The sequence below is a fragment of the Neofelis nebulosa genome, chromosome 5, assembly GCF_028018385.1.
Source record: "Neofelis nebulosa isolate mNeoNeb1 chromosome 5, mNeoNeb1.pri, whole genome shotgun sequence".
NCBI lineage: Eukaryota > Metazoa > Chordata > Mammalia > Carnivora > Felidae > Neofelis > Neofelis nebulosa.
Genome location: NC_080786.1, coordinates 109192919 through 109218378, shown reverse-complemented (window position 1 = coordinate 109218378; position 25460 = coordinate 109192919).

Sequence of the window (25460 nt, the reverse complement as noted above, 5' to 3'; positions counted from 1 at the left end):
GGCTGCTTTGGATTCTCTTGTGCTCTCTCTCTCTCTCTGTCCCTCTCCCCTACTCTTGATCTCTCTCTCTCTCTCTCTCTCTCTCTCTCTCTCTCTAAAATAAAAAATTAGGAAAAAAAGAAAATTTATAAAACAAATATGTGAATATTAAAGAAAACTATAGTACTTAATTCTTGCTAATATTTCAGTATTTTTTTTAATGTATTTTTTTATTTTGAGAGAGATTGAGAATCCCAAGCAGGCTCCTCACTGTCAGCACAGAGTCCAATTCAGGGCTCAAACTCATGAACTGTGAGATCATGACCTGAGCCAAAGTCGGATGCTTAACCTACTGAGCTACCCAGGCACCGCTCAGTAAATTTTTTAAAATATTTTTTGTCTTTAGGTTATTTTATGTATCTTTAATGATACATTTTTAATAGTTGTTTCACTTGGAATTAAATTAATAGCATGTTTTAACTACTTTATGATCTTTAGAAACATTTTTTTTACTGACTACACATTTGTCAACAAAATCAATTATGGCTGAATGACTAACCGAAAGATTCAAGGTATTATTATTTAGTTTGTAGATTATTCAGAACTCTTTACTGTTTGAAGTTTTCTTGCTTGTTGCAATCTTCAATTGTTTAATAACACAAAGAAGACAAACTCAAATCAGTAAAATTTTCTTCTCATATATAATCTAGTTGATTCAGCTGTTTTAGAAGAGAAGCAAAACTAATTTAGGAGGTCACCGTTAAATTCTCAGGCTACATTTACCATGATGAGCATTGAGTAATCTATAGAATGGTCAAATCAACATGTTGTACATCTGAAACTATTATCACACTGTATGTCCATTGTACTTCAATAAAAAAAAATTCTCACTCTTAATCATTGTGTTGCCCTCATTCTGAAGTTTTCAAGTAAATGGCCTGAGAAGGTTAATTGACAGAAGAGCAAAGGCATTAGGGCTTGAGAATAAAGAGACTCTCTCACCCTTTTGAAGAAGGAAACAGTGATGTGAAAGAGAAACAGGAAGCTACTGGTCTCAAAGTCGCCCAGAAGAGATCAACTTTTCTTAAGACAACAGCCCAAGGTAGCCACACCTTTCTTAATAATCTAAATAGGGAAAGCCAGGTGCCTCTTTAAGACCAGAAAAACCAAGGAAAAAACTAATTTCAAGCTGTAAGAAGAAATCAACAGATGGGCACCTGGGTGGCTCAGTCGGTTGAGCATCCAACTTCGGCTCAGGTCATGATCTCACAGTCTGTGAGTTCGAGCCCCACATCGGGCTCTGTGCTGACAGCTCTGAGCCTGGGGCCTGCTTCGGATTCTGTGTCTCCCTCTCTCTCTCTGACCCTCCCCCTCTCATGCTCTGTCTCTCTCTCTCTCTGTCAAAAATAAATAAACATTAAAAAAAAAAAGAAGTCAACAGAATCAGATATAGTAACAATGTTGAAGAAATGGAGAAAAACTTCCAATGGATTTGGTAAGAAAACTACCTTTTAAGGGCCTCCAAGAGAGCAATTCTAGTACAACTGTGAGAATAAAAAGTTCACTTTATCAAGAAAGTAGGGAGAAGGTAAAGAATTAATGGAGGTAGAAGAATTCAGTGAAGAGGAACAGACTGAATCTCTGAAAAGGAAAAATATAATAACAAGTTGCCTCAGCTGTTGAAGACAAGTTAAGCTGAGTCAGGAGAGGTAGGTCATCTTGTCTACCTGTGGAGAGAAGGAAGATAGCAGACATCTATCCATAGATATATGGAGAAAGTGAGTTACTGAAATAGGAAAGGTAAAATCTGGAGCTCAGAATATATGATCAAGGAAGGAGACAATATAAGGTAAAGAGGTACACAATGGGAAGCTTCAAGTGAAAATTAGTCTTCAAGTGAAATGTAGTCTTGGGGCTTAGGAGAATTTCAAAAAGGAGGTATAAAAGGATGACAATTAATATTCAGGATCTGGATGATGCTTAATAGGATAAATTTATAGTGGATCAAATCTTTATGCTTCTAAATATTCCTCCAGCAATGCTCAGCTCAAGCAAAACGGGGAAAACAAAACTCAGGAGAGGTGGAGGAGAACTGATTTGTGGCGCTTTGATAAGCAGTTGAAACAGTTTAGACTATACTGATAATCAGACCTCAGAAGCTTCACATGTTGTACCTTGTCACCTCTCACACAATAAGACGTAAGAAAGTTGAGGAATTTACCTAAGGAATCTTAACTCTAATCTTATTCTGTTGTGTATATAGGTATCTGTTATCTTCAGAGTTTTAAATATATATGTCTGAATCCCTAAAGGGTCTCACTTGAGAATATAAGAGCATTAGTTTTGTGTTCCAAAGTCTGTATTGGAATCTCGGCTATCACTAATTTAATGAGTTGCAGCCTTGTTTTCCTTATGTGTAAAATAGAGATCACGCTTCCCTTGCTGGGTTTTTAGTATTAAAAGGAATATAACATCACTAATAATACTTGGCATATAGGAGATATTTAATCAGCTATTTTATGCTATTTTTATAGCAATATAAATGGGAAAAGTCTCCAAATCCTTAATATACTTTTGATAAATCTACCTGACCAAAATGTTGTTAACTAGTTTCAAGAATTGCTTTCTTTTTTCATTTTTACATTCAATAAATGATACATTTGAGAGATTTCCTTTGGGTTTCACAGTAAATTGGCAAAGTAATGATTTTACATTTGGTTCTTTTCTTAATGTCTAATGGAAGTAAAATAACTTCCAGATTATTTCAAATGTGCTGAAAACATAAATAGCAATAGTTTGCCAGCTGCAAAATTGATGCTGAAGGTGCTTAAATGGCACACAGAATGTTTAATGCCCATAATCACACACTGATTCAGTGCTGCCACTTGGCTGAAAACATGAGTTAATGTTTTAAAGGAAGGAGAACTGGAGTAGCATCTCTCCCTTGAAGTAGTCTGCAGTGTGGGAGCTTTGAATAATCACATATTTTGTATGATTTGTATCAGTTCTAGAATCCCTTCCTGTTTTTCCCAATAACCTCACCCCATGTGAATTTTAAGGGCCATATACCTACAAGGTGCTTGACCAGCCTCTAAATGGCACTTGGACATACTCCATCATTATATTAGTGGTTTATTTTCTCCATGTGGACTTGTAGGTAGTACAAAGACATAGATCCTATTTTCTCAAGCGAATTGACACTTTATAGGCAAAATCTACATATTCCAAATATATGCTAGATCTTGAAATATCACTTAAACAGCATTAATGGGAAAACTATTAAATTTTAACACTCGCAATATTAGTTCTTCCATAAAATGTTTGATATCTGTCAGATGACTACAAAACAAACAAAACAAAAACTTTTATTTAAATATTTCCTTTGATTAGAAAACATCTGTCAGCGACCTTCTGTCTACATATCCTCAGTGGTATTCCAAAGTGCCACACTTGTCACCAAGCCTGCTGCATCAGGACTCACAGCTTTGATTTCATTTAGTTAATGAAATACTTAGATTATGCATATGAACTGTTCTTGTTAATTTCATTATTGGTGTCCAGACTGTGAACTTCACCTCTGCTTCTTCTATGCATCATCTTCCAAATGAAACCAATAACTTTTCTTTCCTCTCATGACCCCAAAATACTATAATACGGTGAGAAGTAAGGAATAGAAATCCATTATACAGATCAGCCTATAATCTGCTTTTTGTCCCCTCTGTAACTGAAACAACATGAGTTCTCTCCCTGGGGAATCACAGGAGATGCCCAGGTGAGTTCTCTTGTAAAAAAAACTTTATCTGCAGCATGTTAGGTGATCACGGGAAATGGCTTCCAAAGCCCTGATTCTCTGAGAAAAGGTGGATGGGTTCCTTTTATTTAGGGTTAGGATAAATATTTAGATAGGGATGCCTTGTCAGGGGATAAGAGGTGGGCACAGGTGGTATGCATGTGCCTTAAGGAAATATTCCTATACACATATTGTATGTTATGTAAATGAGGCTTGTGCCATGGATGGTCTTGGGCTGGCTGGAGGTCTCGTCAAGGCAGTCTCTATCACTCAGAGGGGCAGCTTTCCATTTGCCTGAGTGAAGAGATGGCTGGAAAGAAGAGTTTAAGGAAAAATGTGAGACAAAAGTCAGTGAATACAAGCAGGTGGGCAGTAACGGTCAGATCTCGGGGTCTAGCTGGTGACACCTCCATCCTTTCAGTTTCCTTTCTCAAACAGATGTAACTTAAAGTGGAGGAATTTAGTACTGAAGCTGCGTAGAAGTTTTTGTGCAAATTTGCTTGCTTAACAAATTGTTTTCTCGTGTATGAAAACCTTTTAACATGCCCTTCTGCCTTTACTTTGGATTTTATCACTTCTCACTGCCTTAGGGACAGGACAAGACACTGAGTCCTTTTCCCTATCATTTATCTTTAGCTTCTGTTCTTTTAGTAGCTCTCCAAGCTTTCTGAACCTAAACATCCACCAAGCAAGCTCTTCCTAAATCCCACCTTCCCCTTTCACTATGGTTTTATCTATTTTCTTTCTAACAAAGCCATGGTTCTCAAAAAATAAGATATACTTGCTGTCTCAAGCTCTCCACTTCCCATTAGTTTTCACCCTGTGAGGAAGGCAGGTAGCAGAACAATGGAAAGCTTATTTTAAAACACATTTTCTTTACCATATTGCATTTTGATATTTCCTTTGGGAACAAGGTACTTCAATTTTGAAAAATGCTCCCTAGCTGATTTTCATGTGAGAATCACTATCTTAATGCAATGTCTCACAGTTAGCACTCATCATTCCCCAGTCTTCTCACTGAGATGGCTCCCAACTGGCAAATTCTAAATTTTTTTTTTTTTCAACATTTTTTATTTATTATTTTTGGGACAGAGAGAGACAGAGCATGAACGGGGGAGGGGCAGAGAGAGAGGGAGACACAGACTCGGAAACAGGCTCCAGGCTCCGAGCCATCAGCCCAGAGCCTGACGCGGGGCTCGAACTCACGGACCGCGAGATCGTGACCTGGCTGAAGTCGGACGCTTAACCGACTGCGCCACCCAGGCGCCCCCCAACTGGCAAATTCTAATGCCACTTTCCAGCCTTATCTTACTTGAGCTCCCTGAAGCCTTGGAACTTGTTGATCATGCCTTCTTTGCAACACTTTCTTGTTTAGACTTCCTGTGCACCATTTCCTTCTCTTCCAGGTGTTGTCCCTCCAGCCACTATTCTCTCTATGCCCTCTCCTTGAGGGGTCTTGTGTATGTATAAAATGTTAGCTCATATATACACTGAAAAGTCCCAAATATATCTCTCTAGGCCACATCTCTTTTCTGGGTCCTAGATAAATATATGTTTCTGTTTCATGCACCTGGCCACTTGAAAATGTATCCAAGTCCTGCTTAAATTTCAAATTCTTTAGCTTAAATATTTTAATTACTACCTGTCTATCCTTTCTACTAGTCTGTGGAAAAAGCAGATACTTGGTGATATTTAACCTAATATTCCCAGTACCTTACACTGTGATGAATAAAGGATCAAATATTAGAAACTAATATATTTTACAGTCATCTTTTCTGTGAATACATTGTATGTAAACTCTGTAGAGAATGGTCAAATCAACACAAAAGTTTTCTAAAGAAATCTTAATGTTGCAGTACTTTTTACCTCAATATCTGGGATTTGTTGTCTCATGGCTTAGAAGAATGAAGAGGTGGACACAAAATGAGCAGTAGGCAAAAGTTTATATTAGAATTTAAGATCAGATAGGAAGTATAGTATTAAAACACTCTTTACAGAGAGGGGGCATTTGAAAGTGAATGTCCGGGGACTATAGGCAAGGGTCCTTGTTTTGTATGATTCTAATCCCCCTACCTGGTTCCTTCTCAGGTTCTACTCTTATTGGCTGGGTAACTCTAGGTGCTGGGTTGTCTTTCCTGATGGGTTGGTTTCCATAGTATGAGGGGTGGTCAATGGCCATACTATCTCTTGTGGGTCATATGTTTCATGGTCTACTTAGTTTTAGTCAGGTCTTTTGTCAAATTCCTGAGGGGAACCTGAGTGGGGGATAGATGGTGTCTTGTTATGTTCTTAAGAGGAGCCTTACTCCTGAGGGGGTTTGATGTGGTGAGACACTCCCAATGTTCCAAAATGTGTTTTTCCCCACCCAGGGACCTCAGGTCCTAATCTTTTCCTCTCTGCCATCTGAATCCTATCTTTTCCTATCATATTAACAGAGAAGTAAAAAAATGTTCCATGTGCTAAATGATAAAGGAACAGTGTAATTGAATTTCTCTGGACATAGACATGAGTTATAAACGTTGAAAATATTTCCCTGCTCAGGCTCCTCTGAGAAATTATAGGGGTACCTGCGTGGCTCAGTCAGTTGAGCATCTGACTTCAGCTTAGGTCATGATCTCACGTTCATGGGTTCAAAGCCCCACATTGGGCTCTGTGCTGACAGCTCAGAGCCTGGAGCCTGCTTTGGATTCTGTGTCTTCCTCTCTCTCTCTCTGCCCCTCCCCTGCTCACTCCCCATCTCTCAAAAAATAAAATTTTTAAAAAAGTTAAAAAAAAACTTTTTAAATTTGAGAAATTATTTACTCCATGATATCGATAGATAGTATTAGCCTCTCCATTTAAGTATCTGTAAGCTTTTTATGGAGGAAGGAAAATGGAATGGAAATAATCACTGTCTATCTAATATAGGGGTCAGCAAACTATAGCTCATTCCGGCAGGACAAATGGGGCCTGCAGCTTGTTTTTGTGGGGCTAGCAAGCTAAGACTCATTTTTATGTTTTTAAAGGGTTGTTAAAAAAATAATTAAATTAAATTAAATTTAAAAAGGAGGAGGAGAGAAGAGGGAGAGGAGCAGGTTCTTTGAGTTGGCCAAGTTCAGCAATGTCAAGTTAGAGTTGTAAGAAATTTCTTTCAGTCACTGCCTGAATCAAAATGATTAACCTAAGATAAATACATATCTGCTTATCAGCTCCATCAAGTAATTAAATTCATAACTTTTCCTTTCAATATCAGATATATCCAAAATATACTAGTCTTTCTCATACTGGACAAAACTCACATTTTCATACTTAATAGGAGTTGGAGAAACATTTCTGTTTTTAAATAGTGTCTGTAGGTATGCAACTTGTTTAATATCATTGAAAACATTGGAAAGTACCTGATCAAAAAAAAAAAAAAAAAGTACCTGATCAAACAAAGAGATTAAAAATCTACTATAAAATTTGTTTCAGATTTTTACCAGCCATTCGATAATTAAACTTTTAGAAAATTTGACATTCAGAGTTCATTTAATATAAACTTTTAAAAATTAGTGATATTAACAAATTAGAAATTGGAATTAAACGAGCCAAGATTCTTATGATGTCCTAAGGAATGTAGGAGCACACACAATGCAGCTGAGGCTGTTAGAACGGACTTCATTCGTCAGTGGATGACTTGGGTGAAGTTTAGGGGAGTCGTTTTCGGAAGGATTTACCTATAGCAGCCTCCTCCGTTTTCTAGGTTGTTTGGCACTCGGGGAATTGCTCTGTTACTACCATAATTACATTTTTGCTGTGCATTAAGCCCTGATGCACATTTTCCCTCTTTGTACTTATATGCTGGTTGTTGAAATGCTAATTGAAGACTGTGGCAGGAGAAGAAGCCATGGAGGCATGTTATGGCAGATTCAGTATTTTTGACTTCTGCCATTCTCTCACAAGGCTTCTCCCCAGTTTATCTCTATCACTGTCCTAGCTGTATAGTTCCGGAACTAACATTCTGGACTGAAGAGCTATATTTGATGACATCGTATTTGATTTACAGAGGGAGGAATAAGGGGAACAGCATTCTTTCTTGTCCCCCTTTGCTGGGGGACCATAGGTGACATACCTGCTTTGTGATTTACGTGGATCACAATTTGGAAAGGATTGCATACAACGACAGAATGGCAGGAATCTAACTGTTGCTAAAGAAAACTACAGGCCCAAGGTGGAGTCACTTGCCCCTGGGATAGCAAACTGAGAAGTAGTTGCAATTTCAACCTCTCCAGAAGTGGAATTTTAAGCCAATGAATCTGGAGTTTTCTGATCAGCACCAATCATTGATTCTGTCCTTGTGACTTTTCATTGCCTAAAGGAAGGTGGAGTTATTCACCTTATAACATTCCCTGCACTTCCCCCTAAGGGAAAGTAACCCAGCTTGAAACAATCCTTCCTTTTCTTCTGCTAATGACTTCTTGCCCCACCCTCCTTCTTATAAAAGCCTTCCATTTGGTACAACTCTTCAGCACTCTACCTGCTAGATGGGAGGGTTCCTAATTCATGAATGGCTTAATAAAGCCAATTAGATCTTCAAATTTACTTAGTTGAATTAAAAAAAAAAACTTAATATTTATTTTTGAGAGAGAGAGAGAGAGCGAGAGAGAGCATGAGTCAGGAAGGGGCAGAGAGAGGGGAGACACAGAATCCAAAGGAGACTCCAGGCTCTGAGCTGTCAGCACAGGCTGACAGCCTCAAACTCACAAACCCCAACCAAGACCATGACCTGAGCCACCCGTGCCCCTACTTTATTTATTTATTTTTAAATTTATTTATATATTTTGAGAGAGAGAGTAAGTGTGAGAGGGGCAGAGAAGGAATCCCAAGCAGGGTCCACACTGTCATGGTGGAGCCCAATGCTTGGCTCGAACTCATGAACCATGAGTTCCTGAACCAAGATCAAAGAGTCAGATGCTTAACTGACTGAGCCACACAGGTACCCCTGAATTTTTAGTTTTTAAATATAGAGAAAGCACCAAAGATTAGCATCTGTGTTTAGAATTATGACAAAAGCACCAAAAATTGGAGTTTAAAATGGAATTAAAAATGAATACAGAATTCAGGCTGGGAATATTTAGGGAAAAGGTGTTATGTCTAGAACAATTGTAAGTGAAATTCACTGAATTGAAATAATGACAAAATCGAACCTGTGTGATTGATAGGAGTTTTGTTACCCAGGGAGTGCTCGGAAAAGATTAGTTGTGGTTTTACCAAAGGGAAAGGAAAAAATATCAACTAAGAGCATAATAATTTCACTAGGAGGAAGAGAAGAGATAGAAGAAGGTGAGTTAAAATATGACATGTGTATGTATAACATTTCAGGAGCAAAAGAAGACTCTTATCATGAGCTTCTAGATTACAGGCAGAAATTTGTGGAATAGATTTATTTACCTAGATCAGGAATAAGCACTTAATCATAGTAAAGGATTACATAGGATATTTGAAATAATGGAACTTCCTACCACAAACTTACCCAAAAACTCTCTGGAAAAGGTGAATTACATTTAACAAGCGATCACATACAAGATAGTAGATGAATCGTTGAAATCAAATGTAGTCTGAATGACTGTAAGTTTGGTCTGGCTGCCTGGTAAAATCTTTTGCACTCTGAGTGTGACATAAAGTAATTTACAAAGCTTTAGCAAACAAGATTCTTTTCCATGGCTGATGGGAAGGTTACAAAAATCCTAGAAGGGCTTTGAAAATCACTGACACAAATAGAAAATTCATGAAAGCTGAGACCAAACCAAATTAAATAGACCCAACTCAAGTCAGCATTATAAAAGATTTTCCAAGATACTTCTCAAGTGAGATACACAGGCAGCAACTTTGTTTGTATATAAAATCACCTGGGTGCCTCTGGAAATCAGTTACTGTGAAGTGCAAAGCTGAATCTCCAATTCATACATATATTATTTGAAAATTATGAATAGGATGGCCAAATGGAGCATAAAAATAAAAATCCAGAGATATAGAAAATGAGTGAAGCTCTTCAATTATTTTAACCACTCGCTGTATGTATATATACATATCCCTAAATACTGATAGTCACATAAAGTCTTATTAATTTCCCTCATTGGGAAATATATATATCCCTATATAATAAATTCATGTACACAACATAATTGAATTTCATTATCTTTTCTGCACTGAAACTGTTTAAAAAATTTTTTTCAGAGATGGTGAAGAATGGTAGTGATGGCTGAGAGTAGAGGAAAAGCAATAAAGGAAATATTTATGCCAAGGATCTAATTACATAATCACCATATCAGAGAAAATTAATGCTGAAAAAGTTTTCAGAAATGTCAGCTAGTCTGCCTTCTCTGTCTTTAGGCAAATTCCGTTGGAAAAGCCATTCCACACTCCTTTTAAAACCTAATAAATGAAAAGATTTTCCAAACTTATATTCAGGGCTTAACAGACCCCTCTGTCAGCAGATCTTTCCAGATATCTAACTAAGATCCCATAAGCTTTAATTTAAGTCTATTTGTTACAGTTAGAACACAGAGAAAATAACTTGTTATAAAGACCTATAATAAGAAACTTTAGTATAATTCCTAAAAGAGAATAAGGAATATTCTCAAACTGAAACTATCACTCCTTTATCTTAATCCATATAATTTTTTTTTATTGTTCAGTCTTTAACTCTTTTCTGTCAAAGCACCATTATGAAACTCTATCATATTTTTAAAAGACGTAATTCTCATGTCTGTGATTGAGATTTTTGAAGATGGTATCATCACTGTAAAGAGAACAAATACACACATTTCAGCACAATGTACAAATCAAAATGAGCTTCTTGAGTGAATTATTAAACTAATCCATTTAAGAGTCATTGTGTTGGACTGTTAGCTAGCATACTCTTCCTTTCTCTCTCTATTCCTTTTTTTCTGAGACATTATTGTTTAGCTTCAGTTCCTAATTGTTTCCTGAAACATTAAGTTCTTAAGAGAAAAAAAAAACAGAATGACTAGCATATTTCTCATGCTATTTATGATGGCGTGGGACAGATGATTTTAACTCTGCTGGTATCACTTGAATTTTATGGAAAGGAAACTTAGATTCATTCCTAAAGGTTGCAATACTTTGAGGATATTTAGCACATACCACTCATTCTTTTTGTTTACTTATTTATTTATACATTTAGTTTTGTGAAGTTTTAAACAGGTTGATTTTATATTTTGCATTTGTTAACTTAAGATCACTGAAACATCACAGATTTTGAAACTAAGAGTTGTAAATCTTGGATCTTTAAAAAATTTTTTTTATTTATTTTTGAGAGAGAGAAAGAGCACATGTGCATGCCTGTGAGAGAGAGAGAAAAAAAGAGAGAGAGAGAGAGGTGGAGGGGCAGAGAAAGAGAAAGAAAGGGAGAAGAGAGAGAATCCCACACAGGCTCTGCACTTATAGTGCAGAACCTGATGTGAGGCTGGAACTCACAAACCATGAGATCATGACCTGAGCTGAAATCAGAGGCTTAATGGACTGACCCACTCCAGGTGCCCCACTAGTACTTTTTTTTTTTTAATGTTGATTTATTTTTGAGAGAGAGAGAGAGAGAGATAGAGAGAGAGAGAGAGAGAGAGAACGAGCAGGGGAGGGGCAGAGAAAGGGAGACAGAGGATCTGAAGTGGGCTCTGTGTTGTCAGCACAGAGCCTGATGTGGGGCTCAAACTTGCGAACCTTGAGATCGTGACCTGAGTCAAAGTAAAAAACTTAGTCGACTGAGCCACCCAGGCACCCTATCTCATACCTTTTGGGACACATTAAGTTGATTGCCTGTGTTTTGATTTAAAGATCATGCTACAACCAGTTGGGAGTAGGTTAGGATTTCAGCTGTTCTCACATGGAATTCTATTTAAAGGAAGACTGGACATAGAATTTCACTAGGAGGATTGTAATACTCATTTACATATTTGGTTATTTTCACTTGCCTGTTTTAGGATTCTTCTATTTCTTTTTTTAAAGAAAAAATAGCAACTGAAACCCACCAGTTTGAGGAAATGTCTCCTACTATGTCTTATGATCTTCACATCTAGAAAAAAAATCTGTTTTATTCTCAGGATTGTATTCTGGTAGTTGAAATTTTGCAAAGAGCTATAAATAAATAAAAGAAAAATCAAATTTCTATTTTGAAGAAGTTTCCATTTTGAAGCGTTTCTATTTTGAAGAAGAATGGGATGCAGGCAATTTTAACTATGTTTTCATATACTTGAGAGAGCATGCTGGATCAGTCATGATAAGGAGCTGTCATTGAATTCTTGATAAGGAAGGGCAAATACTCATTGACTACTGTGAAGTTATATAAGCCGATGTCTTTAAAGGCTGATTGATGTAAGAATGGGAAACAATGACATTTGACTCCTTGGAAATTTATGCTACTCCAGAAACTTTTTAATTTTTTTTAAGCATTTTTGTGGTAGAAGAGGACCATGCTAATTATGGAATAATCACTAAACTGTTTGTGGTCTCATCATTTGCCTACAGTCCTTAGTCCTGACTGCTGAGACTGACTCAAAAATGCCAGATGCCTTCTTCCCTCCCTTTCATTATCCCTCATCACAATTTGGGTTCTTACCAACGTACATAATTCACTTTAAGTCCTTTTAAGTCTGTTGGACCCAAGTATAATTGTGGACATAGTTTGAATACTTTGCTAAAGGGGCTACTCTCCTGTAAGTCAAGGGTATAGTTAGGTACTTTGGAAAGAGGTGGATTTATATAATTCCACAAATCCCGAAGTCCCGTCTGATTGTAGTAACAAGCCTATACCAATACCCAGCTTTGCTCTATTTCCATGCATGTGGGAAGATAGTAATCACATGAGATTTGATGGGGCTAATAATATTCAAGTGGAAAGTATTGTGTATCACTTCTAGGGTGGACACATTTAAGAAGCAGCAGGTGGAACTTTAATTTTCTTCCCTTCTGGGTTGACTTAGCTGTAAAACCAGATGGTTTTAAAACTTTCAAGAAACATTAATAAGAGGATGTACTGATGTTTTGTGGCTAAATGCCTGGTACCATTTTTATTCTAGTCTTTAGCCAATCTACTAATTACCAGGATGGTTCAATTTTTTTTTTTTTTTTTTTCTGGTAGGGGAAGAGCATCCATTTGAGGTTTGAATTTCCTCTAAGTATTGATTTTAGAATTTTATTTTCCCACATTTATGGTTTCGGGTTTTTACCTCTGTACTGTCAGTGATAGTATTTCAATGGGTGCATTCACCATAAACCTTAGGGAGGGCTGCTACTGAGCTCTCTGACTTCCATGGGAGGAAATATTTGATTCCGCTTCCTGACAAACTGGATGAGATTTCTCTTATGATGAGCACTTACACTGCCAATGAACATGCCATATGTTTAGACACATGGTTTTGTTTTTATGATCTTTAAAACTTAATTTATTTTATGTAGCCCATGGCTGAGATAATCATTTATAGGTTTCTGAGTACCAGGATTGGTGTCAGGTTTGAAAGTGTTCTGCTTTGGGCAGGAATGAAAGTATCGTTTCACTGCAAGGCATGCATTCAGAGAAGCATATGCATTATTATTAATAGGAAACTTCTCAGTAAGTTCATTTTTTATTAGTACTTGGTGGTGGTATACAATGCTATATAGGATAGATGTAAGGGAAATGTTACCCACATATTGACTTAGAGAGACAGCATTATAGATGACATTCTGGTTAGTCATCCCATGCATTATTGCTCTGTGCCAATTTTAAAATGCATGTTGTAGATTGAGCTTAAAAAAAAAAAAAGAAATACCATTTCCGCTTGTTTTAAGCCTTATCATTTCTACGTTAGAGTGTTATCAGGACAAATGAATAAACTAGAGAAGCCAGGGGAAAAAATAATTAAAATGAATTAATATTCCATCTCTATTCATTAATGCTTTTTGACAAAGGATTTATAAAACTCCATTTGGGTGTCTTCAGGATGAAATTTATTTTCTTTCTTACTGTCAGATAAATTAAAATAATTCTTAGTTCCAGAAGGTCAGAACAAGCATAAGGCCTATTATACTAACTCATGGTTCCAAAACAATAGACATATGGAGACGATACTATTGCTAGCGAATACCCTGGGGATGAACCAATGAGCAAGACACTATCAAGACTCTAGTGATTACTTGGATTGACAAGGAACACCAGAAGGCCAAAATATTTTAGTGAGGCTAGTGAAGCATCAGGCAAAAAATATTAAAATATGAGACCTTAGAACATTTAATGCTTTTAATATACATATGTAACATTCTTGTACATTTCAGAGTGCTTCAAAAATTAAGCTAGTACAAAATATTATTGAGTAGTATGATTAAAGGTTTTAAATCCGGTATAAAGGAGAACTAAGAGGTGAGAGTATAGGATCCTGTGTTTCTAACGACATCATGGGGACTCATTTTTCTTAGTTCTACAAAAAAGACAAAGAGTTCCTACATTTGTGGGGGGCGGCCCTGGGTGGCTCAGTTGGTTGAGTGTCTGACTTTGGCTCAGGTCATGATCTCACTGCTCGTGAGTTTGAGCCCCACGTTGGGCTCTATGCTAACAGCTCAGAGCCTGGAGCCTGCTTTGGATTCTGTCTCTCTCTCTCTCTCTCTCTCTCTCTCTGCCCTGCTCCTGCTTGTGTTCTGTCTCTCTCAAAAATAAATAAGCATTAAAAAAAATCAAAAGAAAACAGTTTCTAAATTTTGTAAATGCTATGTAATTTTCAGTGGATCCTACTAACGGTCCTTCTCATTTTGTTCTTAAAATATTTGCTGAATAAAGCATCTAAGGAAGATTCTCTCCCTTCTTCCTCACCCTGTGTAAGGCTGCTAAGGAATCTTGCCTATTATCATTCATTACTTTAACCAACAGGCATGGTCTTAGATCTCATCTAAGAGATGGTTATTTCACTTCAAAAAGGAAAACTCTCAGTTCCAAGTAAAGCATAGAGCAATTTGTTGGTTGGATATCCCAAATTGTCCTGCTTGCTTGGTGCTAGTCTGATCTGAATATCTCTGATATTCAGGATAATATTTATCCAAGGCTTGGGCGGGCTTCAGGAATAGCTTTTACTCGCATTGCATTCTTTATCAACTCATGGAAACTCCCAGGAAAAGAAATCTACATATTGTTTTCTAAACTCCTACCTTGGTGGTCATCAGTTAGTGAGTTAGTAATAGGCGGGCTGCAACTACAGTTACAGACCCGTTTGCTGCTCATGGAAAAGCTGCACCTCATTTGGTAATGCAGTAATTAGAACTGGTAAGAACAGTCTTCTAACCCAGAGTGAAGTTTTCAAAGGGGTGAAAAGGTATGTTTTGTTATCCTTTCTTTAAAGTGGGTTTCTTAATGAGCTGACACTACTTTTTGAATAGTAGACACATAAGTGTCTATTATAACTTTATCAGCTTGAATTTGATTTGTTCAGAAACAATCTACCCTGCTTCTAAAACAGAACCAATTACCTTTGATAGACATTTCCCTGCTTTTAACAGGTTTGTAAAAGACAAAGCCATAAAATAAATTACCTCATTTGGTTACTTTGGTGTTCTCTCATAAGCAGTCTATCTAGAAGTTATTTTGCTCACAAGTAGGCATTCTACAGATACAGTTTATTCTGCCCAAGGCACTTGTTTATGATTACCACATTTTTTTTCAAAATAAAATAATTTACTTTGTGTTTCATGGAGTGAAAGCTTGGATACTTGACCTCTAGTGTGCCTGTGTGCTGGGCTGTATTTAATATGCCCATCTGTAGAAAATACTTGACACCTTCACTACAGAGCAAAGATAGTGTGGCTTTATATTTAGGTCACTGTCTCTATGGGACAGCTCAGCTTCTACAAAATGATTTTACCTCATGATTTGGTAAGAAAGACATATGTATGCTCAAATGGCAGCATGGATTAGTTACCCTGCCAAGAATACCATCTCAAGCTCTGTCACTCATTTTTCAAAACATTATTTGATGGAAAAAAATATTCAAAGAGGATTGCTTAAATGTCAGGCATTTTTATAGATAATATAGATTATGTTGCTAGAAGAAGTTAAAACAGCAGAAAGCAGGCTGTCTAGTTCATTAGCGTCTTTTGGAGGAATCACTGAGAAGACAGGACTGCTGGTTGACCTGTGAGCTGGATCTGGTGATCAAAGGCTTCTCACCCCACCCATCTTGGAATGTATGTCTGCCCACCACTCCACCGCTAGGAGCTATTTCAAAGACAGAGCCTTGAGAGTAAGGTGTTGTTGAGACCATCTGAACTGAAAATGTGACTGAACCTAGTGAAGGCATCTATATAAACTTAGGATTCTGGCAGGCCAGTGCAGAGATCTATTAGTCCTGTGACCACCCACAATAGGCCTCAGAGGTTAGTTCCCTTGCTTGTTAAACCTGCCACCTACCAATCTGAACCAATCTGAAGTGGCTTGCCTCTTTTTTTTTTTTTTTTTTTGTCTCTCCTTGCCCTCCATGTATGTGGGCTAGTTTCAGACTTCACCTGGGAAGCTTCCAATTTTGTGAACGAAGAGCAACCCTTTGCAAAACTGCCTCTCCTGAGTTGTTCTGAATTGGGCACTGTTATGATGCCATCGGCCTATATTGAGGATTGAAGTTGTCATTATGCTTATTTTATGGCTGTTGTGAAAAGCACTATTTATTTCATCATACAATGGCTTTTTTATCAGGAGCCCTAGAAGAAATTACTGGCTGATCTTATCACCAAAGTGAATTGTTCTTCTGAGTAATTTATTTATTTTCTCTATTTTATTTTTAGTTTATTTATTCATTTTGAGAGAGAGAGAGAAAGAGAATGCACAAAAGCAAGTGGGAAAGGGACAGAGATGGAGAGAGAGAGAATCCCAAGCAGGCTCTGTGCCACCAGGACAGAGCCTGATTCAGGGCTTGAACTCACAAACTGTGAGATCATGACTTAAACTGAAACTAGGAGTCGGATGCTTCACTGACTGAGCTACCCAGATGCTCCGATTTTCTCTGTTTTAAATTGTGAATTATATAACTGATAATTACATTTTCCCAAAGATGACTAATTTTTTTCTTTTTCTCACAAAATATCTTTGTTGTTATTTACTCTGAGTGAAGTGCAATAATGAGTCCTGGAGTTTTTCAGTGGGAATCACTTTGATATAGTAGCTAGAGTTTATTAACTCCTTCTGTTAAAAATAAGCCCATCGACCCAATCAAAGGAGATACTTGGAGATTCCAAGTATAATGGAGCAAAGCTCTAATCAACATTCTAGCAAGAGCAAGTGTCTAATGGATTGGCAGTTACGGCAGGCAACTTAGCTCCTAGCAGGTAAGTCTCCCCCGGTTCCTCATTGGCTGAGTCCTACAGAGGTTACAGCCTTACCAGGGCGTGGCCTATGCCCACGTAAGGCAAAAAAGCAGTCTAATTGGAACAAATGTACATTTCCTGAGCTGATGCAGAGAATTTTAGTCCTTCCTCCCTTTGTTCTTTCGCGTATGCTCATTGCAAAATGTGAGAAAATAGGCCTGGGAAGCAAGGAGGGGAAGAAGAACCAGGAAGTAAAGTGTCAAGAGTTTGGGACTCCATTTGGGGGCAAGGGGCAGGGTTTCATACATATTTCCAACAGGTTGCAAACCTACTGTTAATTAGACAGCACCGCTTTTATTTGGTATTTCTGAAAATGAATCATCTCCCTTCTCACACTTCCTAGGTTATAGCAATGTTCTAAGCAGGTTAATGTATTATCTTTACTATTATTATCACTAATTTATAGATGAGGAAACAGATGCTAAGAGACATGAAGAGACTTAAGAAACTTGCCCAAAGACACAAAGCTAGTAAATATAGGAAATCATTCAAGTTCAGAAGTCATAGTATGCTTACTACACTATGCTGTCCCTCAATTTATTTTTTTTTTTATTTTTTTTTAATGTTTTTATTTATTTTTGAGAGAGAGAGAGACAGAGCATGAGCAGGGGAGGGGCAGAGAGAGAGGGAGACACAGAATGCAAAGCAGGCTCCAGGCTCTGAGCTGTCAGCACAGAGCCCCACGTGGGGCTTGAACTTACGGACTGTGAGATCATGACCTGAGCTGAAGTCGGACGCTTAACCGACTGAGCCACCCAGGCACCCCTGCTGTCCCTCAATTTAAATGGAAATGGTATTTCTTTGGCATTCTGTCTTATCTTATTTTATAAATAATTCAGAACTATACACTTAAACATCAATCATTAAATATCATTTCACAGTTGGAGCATGTAATAACCACTTGATAAATGTTAATTTACTTGGAAAATATTCAGGCACAAATGCACACCATATATCCAAGAGTTTATGAAGTCATTGTTATGTTACTATAACCTCTGTACATCTAAAGGAAAGTATAATATAACCACAGGCCAAACCGTGGCAAAAGAGAGGTTGGCTGATTTCGGAAATTGGAAATAAATAGAAAACAACAGCTATCAAAACAAGCCTTCGCAAGGATGTCCCTTGATTGATATATGTTACTTGTGAAAAGGTTTTTTTCTATATTTGAGACAGAGAAAATAAATAGTCATCTACCCACGATGAGTGCTCAAAGTACTTTTAATTAACTAAGGAAAAGAGCACAAGAGGTACAGAGAGGGGTTTTCTGTGAAACATGTATACTTGCTACAGTGACACCTATCTTCTATATCCTAAGCCTTTATTCTTTCAGATAGTTTATCCTTGAGTGTACTCATTTTATTTTTCAAAGAAATTTGGGCTCTGGATTGAAGGGACTTTGGTTGTTTGGCAATTGTACACATTATACAGTTCTAATATCCTTCATAAATGTTGTGATGAGTTTAATTTTACAAGAAAAAACACTAACAGATTTTTGTTTTATTTCCTCTAAGAGTTTAAAAAGGTTGAGTTTGAGACTGTTAAACTATTTGCAGACATTTGAAATATAAACTTCTACAAGTTTTAAGCTTGAACTCATCGGAAAACCAAAAGCTAATTAGTAACAGGAGGCTAGCAGCTGATTAGTGCTCAACCAAAATGCATCAGAAGTTGAGTACTCCCACATCAGTGCTTTTTAGAGTAAGCATTTGACTAATTTAAATATGCTCAAAGCTGAGAGCTGGCCCAGATCATATGCAGTCCAGGTTTGTATTCAGTGTATTTCTTTGAGAAGTCTTTCCCAGACAATATGGAGCAATCAGAGTGGGGAGGAGTTTTGTTCCCTGGGATCCTTATCCAAAAGGTAACTGCAGAATGACAAATAAAACTCCATTATTCTTAAATGGAGTTCAGTCCTATGCATCTCTGAACCCAGAAACTCAATGATAAGCTTTTTAAAAACTTCAATGCAGGGGCGCCTGGGTGGCGCAGTCGGTTAAGCGTCCGACTTCAGCCAGGTCACGATCTCGCGGTCCGTGAGTTCGAGCCCCGCGTCAGGCTCTGGGCTGATGGCTCGGAGCCTGGAGCCTGTTTCCGATTCTGTGTCTCCCTCTCTCTCTGTCCCTCCCCCGTTCATGCTCTGTCTCTCTCTGTCCCAAAAATAAATAAAAAATGTTGAAAAAAAAAAAAAAAACTTCAATGCACTCATCATGTAAAGAGAAAAAAAAAACATTACCTCTCTGAGAATATATTAATATATTATTAATTGTATTCAACATTTTCTGAATACTCTATCTGTCCTAGGTACTACTCTAAGATGAGATCTTATCTCTAAGATCTTGAGATGCATCAGCGAACAGAACAGATAAGCATCCTGCCCTTGAGGCACACACCACATAAACTAAGCTAATTAACACTTTGGGATAATATAGCTACAACTGGACTAAAGAATATTATGAAGAATGTTTTTTTTTCCTAAGCTAAGTGATTACATAAATAATATGCACAAAACTACTATTAACTTTGTAAGAATAAAACAATGTGGACTAGGTGATATTTAAGCTTGTTTTTCCTATTAATAGCAGGGCATAATAATTAAGTCTTCAAATATAGCTTCTGAGTTCTGTTTCTACACTTACTACTTGTAAGCATCAAGTTTACAGAATTTTTTTGTAATTATTTGTAATTCTCTGAATGTCATATTCCCTCTGGCTCTGTCCTTCTCCCCTCTTTCTGGCACTCAGCTAGTATATCTCTTCCAATCTTGCCTTTCCAGTATCCTGTCAATGATTATCATTTTTCAGTACCCATCTCAGATATCCATTCCTGCAGAAAAACTTCTCAATCCTCAGTATCCCTCATCATGTCAAAGTTACTTGTCATTCTCCTAATAGCTCTAAGGACTAAATTTAAGTTTGTATTATCAGGGCTAAACACAATACCTGGCACATGGTACATACTCAGTAGATATGGTTTCAAGATGGACTTTGATTGACAGATAGAATGATTGACATCTGATATTCACTTGCTCTTAGCCAAAAGGCCAGGAAGTGATTAATATCTGATATTCAGATCCTTCCGTAATTTGAATTCTGCCCATATTTTCTGCCTTATCTTTTCACTTGCTCCATGCTAATCAATCTATCCCAAGCAAACTATTCTACTCACAATTCCCTAAACATGGCTTTTATACTTTTGCCCATTTGTCATTGCTAAAGCATATCCAACAAGATTTTACTCATGTGTCAAATCTCAAATCTAATTCCACTGATTCCATGAAGTCTTCTGTGACACTTTGAATTTAGGTAGCCCTTAGTGTTTCTTCTAGAAAATTACAATAAATGACAAAAAATAAAAACAAAAATGAAACTACTTGGCTATTAATGTATATCCTAATGATATAGGAAAACCTTCAGACTGTCTGTAAAAGCCTTCACTTGCAAACATTTTGGTAGTATTGTTTATCTTACATTATAAACACTATACAAAAGAATTTTTAAAATCCTTGATGATTATGCAGGCTTTAAGCAAGTTATTATTGAAAATAGAAAATATAACTCAGAGATACATGTTCATTTCTTTTTTTAATCTCACTCAGGTTCTACTTTATTGTGAAAGGTGATAGAATCAACAGAGTTTTAGATGATCCCTAAGATATTGGTGAGATAGTATGTTTTAAAATAAAATAGTAAAAAGTCAAAAAGGTTATGAGTTTATTTGTATAAAATTGGTGAACCTGTCTCATAATTTAAATTGACCATATAGAAAAATTCACTAGATAGCTATTTTAGGAACAAGTGGTAGTGATAATAGATTTTTAATCTAATTGAGGGAAAGGATCCCTAGTTGAGGGTAGATGTAACCTGAATGATTTTGCAATATGAGTTTCAGTATTTAAATATGATCCTAATGCTAATACCGGTGATTTGAGTTGGGCTAATTTTTATACTTGAAAGCAAACAGCACTTGGTGCTAGTTCTATTGAAAGTTGAGGGGAGCCTGGGTGGCGCAGTCGGTTAAGCGTCCGACTTCAGCCAGGTCACGATCTCACGGTCCGTGAGTTCGAGCCCCGCGTCAGGCTCTGGGCTGATGGCTCGGAGCCTGGAGCCTGTTTCTGATTCTGTGTCTCCCTCTCTCTTTGCCCCTCCCCCGTTCATGCTCTGTCTCTCTCTGTCCCAAAAATAAATAAAAAACGTTGGAAAAAAAAAATTTAAAAAAAAAAAAAAAAAGAAAGTTGAGAATAATTGACTTGACTCTAAATTGGATATTATATGGGTATCACTGCCAGGGTACTACAGATGACCATCCTGTATATTTGCACAAATCAAGTGATCCCAGGTGTGTGATTTGCAAGGAAGTTGGTAATGCAACAGAAATTAACTTATGTAAAAATAAACATTATTCAATGCACTAAATTGAAGAAAGAGCTAAGAAACCAAGCTTCAGGAAAGTGGGTCCTACACTTCTCCAAGAACTTCAAGGACTAGCAACTGTATTTTCCTTCTCTTTCTTTGCATGTTGACTTCAATACTTCTAGCCACTAAACCCCACAAAATAGAACTGTGTTGGCTGGCAGTTCTTGAGCTTTATAATCCAAGGGATTTTTTTTTCCAACTACAAACACACACAAACAAAAAACATAAATATCAAAATAAAACAAACCCTCAGACAATGACTCTACAGCAGCTTAGAAAAGTGTTCACCTATTATACCAATACTACATATTGGCTTGAGGATAGTGTAATTGTGCTATGGTCTGAATGGATCATATAGAACCTCCATGGCACTGATCGCAGATCAATGTAGTAATTGGAAGCCACTACTGGAATCACATATTTCAAAGGAAGACGTTTATTTAATAATAAAAAAAAAATTGGAGGAGATACTGGAAAGAAAAGAAGTTGTGTGCTATTACAGGTGAAGGGACTATGGCCTTTTAATTATGAGTGTCCTCTATAGGTCCTCAGTCAGTATTTGTGGGCAAGGGGAGGAGAATAGAGGATAGATAACTTGGGAGAAAAAGTGAAAAGGGATAAGAGTTGGGCACCAGCAAAATGGCTTCACAGTCAGCCTCCATTCCCATTATGTATGTGAAAATGAGTCAGAGATCTACTTACAGGTACTGGTAAGACATGGGTATTCATATTGGAATTTCAGGTATGAATTGTTGGAAGAAGGGTGTTATGAACTCAGGAGCTTCCAGTTTTGCCCATGATGTGCTTCATATTTAGGTGATTGACATCTGGATCCCACCACCTTGTGGATACACCATGATGATAAAAATTTTTCCTAATTAGGATCAGCTCTGGTAGATCCTCTTAGTAATTCCATCTATGGATGGTGGGGTAAATATAAAAACCAACATAAACATTCCTAACCTTCTTCCTGAGATTTAATTTAACCACCTGAATTTAAGAGAGATTCAGTTAAACAATAAATTGGTGGCTATTAAAATAATAGTGGTCCTAGGGGCACCTGGGTGGCGCAGTCGGTTAAGCGTCCAACTTCAGCCAGGTCACGATCTCGCGGTCCGTGAGTTCGAGCCCCGCGTCAGGCTCTGGGCTGATGGCTCGGAGCCTGGAGCCTGTTTCCAATTCTGTGTGTCTCCCTCTCTCTCTGCCCCTTCCCCGGTCATGCTCTGTCTCTCTCTGTCCCAAAAATAAATTAAAAAAAAAAAAAAAAAACGTTGAGAAAAAAAAAAAAATAATAGTGGTCCTTAGCTACTTGCACGTGGCAAAGATTTGGGACCTGAGTTTAATATGGAATAAAGGACAGAAAAAAAAGCAATGACAGGATGAAGGAAAAATAATAGGGATGAGAAAATAAGAGTCATTAGTAGAAGATATATTTTTTAAAAATGTATATGTATGGAGAAAGGTGTAGGTGAAAAAGTAGTAGATTAATTTTTTGAAGAATGTCTTTATTCTGAAATAATCTCATCATCTACAAATATTCAAGGACTGCATTAGAATAATATTTAAAATTCTTAATGTTGTTTTCTTATATAGACTCTCAACTTCAGTATTCTTAGATTTCCAGATTATCTGGGGATGTCCCAGTAAAGAGTAGGAAAACTACTCAAGTAATTTTTGGGCCACGTTTTTATAGTCTCGATTGAAAAGAATTATTTTTAATACTTTCTAAAAAGCTAATTAAAAAGGACCTCAAAATTGAAAAAAAAATAGCTGTTTTCCTGCTTTCATTTAAGGCTGATGTATCCCTCATGTATATTCTTACAGAGTTAATGAAATACATATTTGCAAGGCACCACATTAGTAAGAAAGAGTGATTGGAAAAAGTGTCACCTGTATTTTGTTAATTTGCTGCAGGCTCAGTCTTCCTGCAGCTGGCACATATTTTTAATCTTTTTCTTTTTTGGCAGGATAGAAGTATCTGTGATGGGGAAACCAGTAGCAGTCGCTTTGTAAAGGAGGGGATGCTGAAAATCTAAGTAATTACAGCTCCATTTCAATTTTACTCACAGCAGTTAAATTATTTAAGTGTCTCTTCTGCAGTCAAAATGAATATATTTTAGTTTACAAATATTTTATAACCATTAGAGCAATTTTGTTTCCATTATCTGAGCTTTCCAATCCTGTGTTATTAAAAATGAGAAATAGGGGCGCCTGGGTGGCGCAGTCGGTTAAGCGTCCGACTTCAGCCAGGTCACGATCTCGCGGTCCGTGAGTTCGAGCCCCGCGTCGGGCTCTGGGCCGATGGCTCGGAGCCTGGAGCCTGTTTCCGATTCTGTGTCTCCCTCTCTCTCTGCCCCTCCCCCGTTCATGCTCTGTCTCTCTCTGTCCCAAAAATAAATAAAAAACGTTGAAAAAAAAAAAAATTTAAAAAAAAAAAAATGAGAAATAATCCTCACAAAGTGATTCCAAATGAGAGTTCTGGGGTCAAATTATATACATTGATTTTCCTAGGTTCTTTGACGAGAGGGACTACACTATATATCAGTAGTTAAGTTACATTCTCTTATATATATTTTTTGAATTTCAGTCAAGCAAGAAACATTGTATTTTAGGCCAAAAATAAAATCTGGAGTGTATTATAGTTTCTGCAACAGGAGATTTAATACTACCCAGTATTATGTTAGAATTTAGGGCATGACAATTTTATTGATTATATCATGAGCTTAATGTCTTGGGGCTGCTGATATTGGAAAGAAACACTTAAGAAGTTTTTCCATTTTTATCCCATTATCTTTTGTTAACTCAGCTACATTTAAATTTTTTTTTAATTTTTGAAAGTCAGATTTTAATAACTTTTAAGCATTTACACAGAGGGTGTGAGAGGAAACTTTTATGGATTTTGGTTAGAGTCTTAAGTTTTCAGTTCTCATTCTTTTGGTCATAAGATACTTCATCTGTCTCTATGGTTTAGAGCAGGCAGCCTCCTTATAATGCTTACCATCTATCAGAATGAGATGATGAAGTAACTAGAAATTTTGCTTTATGTGCACATTGTATAATTTAGCTACTTTGTAAACCTAAGTTTGAAAGGATCAACTATACAAAGAAATTTTCAGTTTTTCATTATTTGGCATTTTTTGTTATTAATATTTCTTATTTGATAGATTTGTGCTTATAATTGTAGTATAATGATACTATTATCAACATTTTGTGCTATTCTCTCTAAAACTGAATCTTAAAGCCATTAAATATTTTATTGTTTACTGCCTAAAAAGTAGGATCTGTGGTTGCCTCTTTAGGATTAAGAATGCATGTGACTTAAATTATTCACTCTAAGCCTCAAGTCTTCATCTGTAAAACAGAAACACCAAAAAAATACCTCAAAACTCCATTGTGTTTACTAAATGTGAAAAATGTGAGTAAAATATTTGACACAAGTCCAGGAACCCAATACTCATTTCCTACTTCTCCTTATCTAAGCTAATAATACAGAATATTATTGCTCAGCCAGTTTCTTATTCTCATTCCAGTGAGTTTAAACGTTAGAGTCAAATGTGTGTAATGAGAGCGAATTTCAATGTTTATACTCATATGTTAGGGAAGCATAGCCTTATTTAGTTTAATTTGATTTGCTTCTGGGTCTATATTCAATTTCAGTTATTGGAGGACAAGATAAAATATATTTTCTTTCTCAATTTTCCAGTTGGTTGTAGAAGATTCATGTGATCGCTATAATCTAACTTATGCATTATAGGACCAATTGTAGTTCAATCTGAAGCTCATAGGGTCCCTTACCCTCCAATGGCTTTCTACTTCTCTGCCATTTATAGACCCAGAGCAGGTAAATGTGGCTTTTGGGCTCCAGACTCCCTTGGCACACTGTGTACCTAGTCCTTTCTAAGATTTGCCCACTTTCT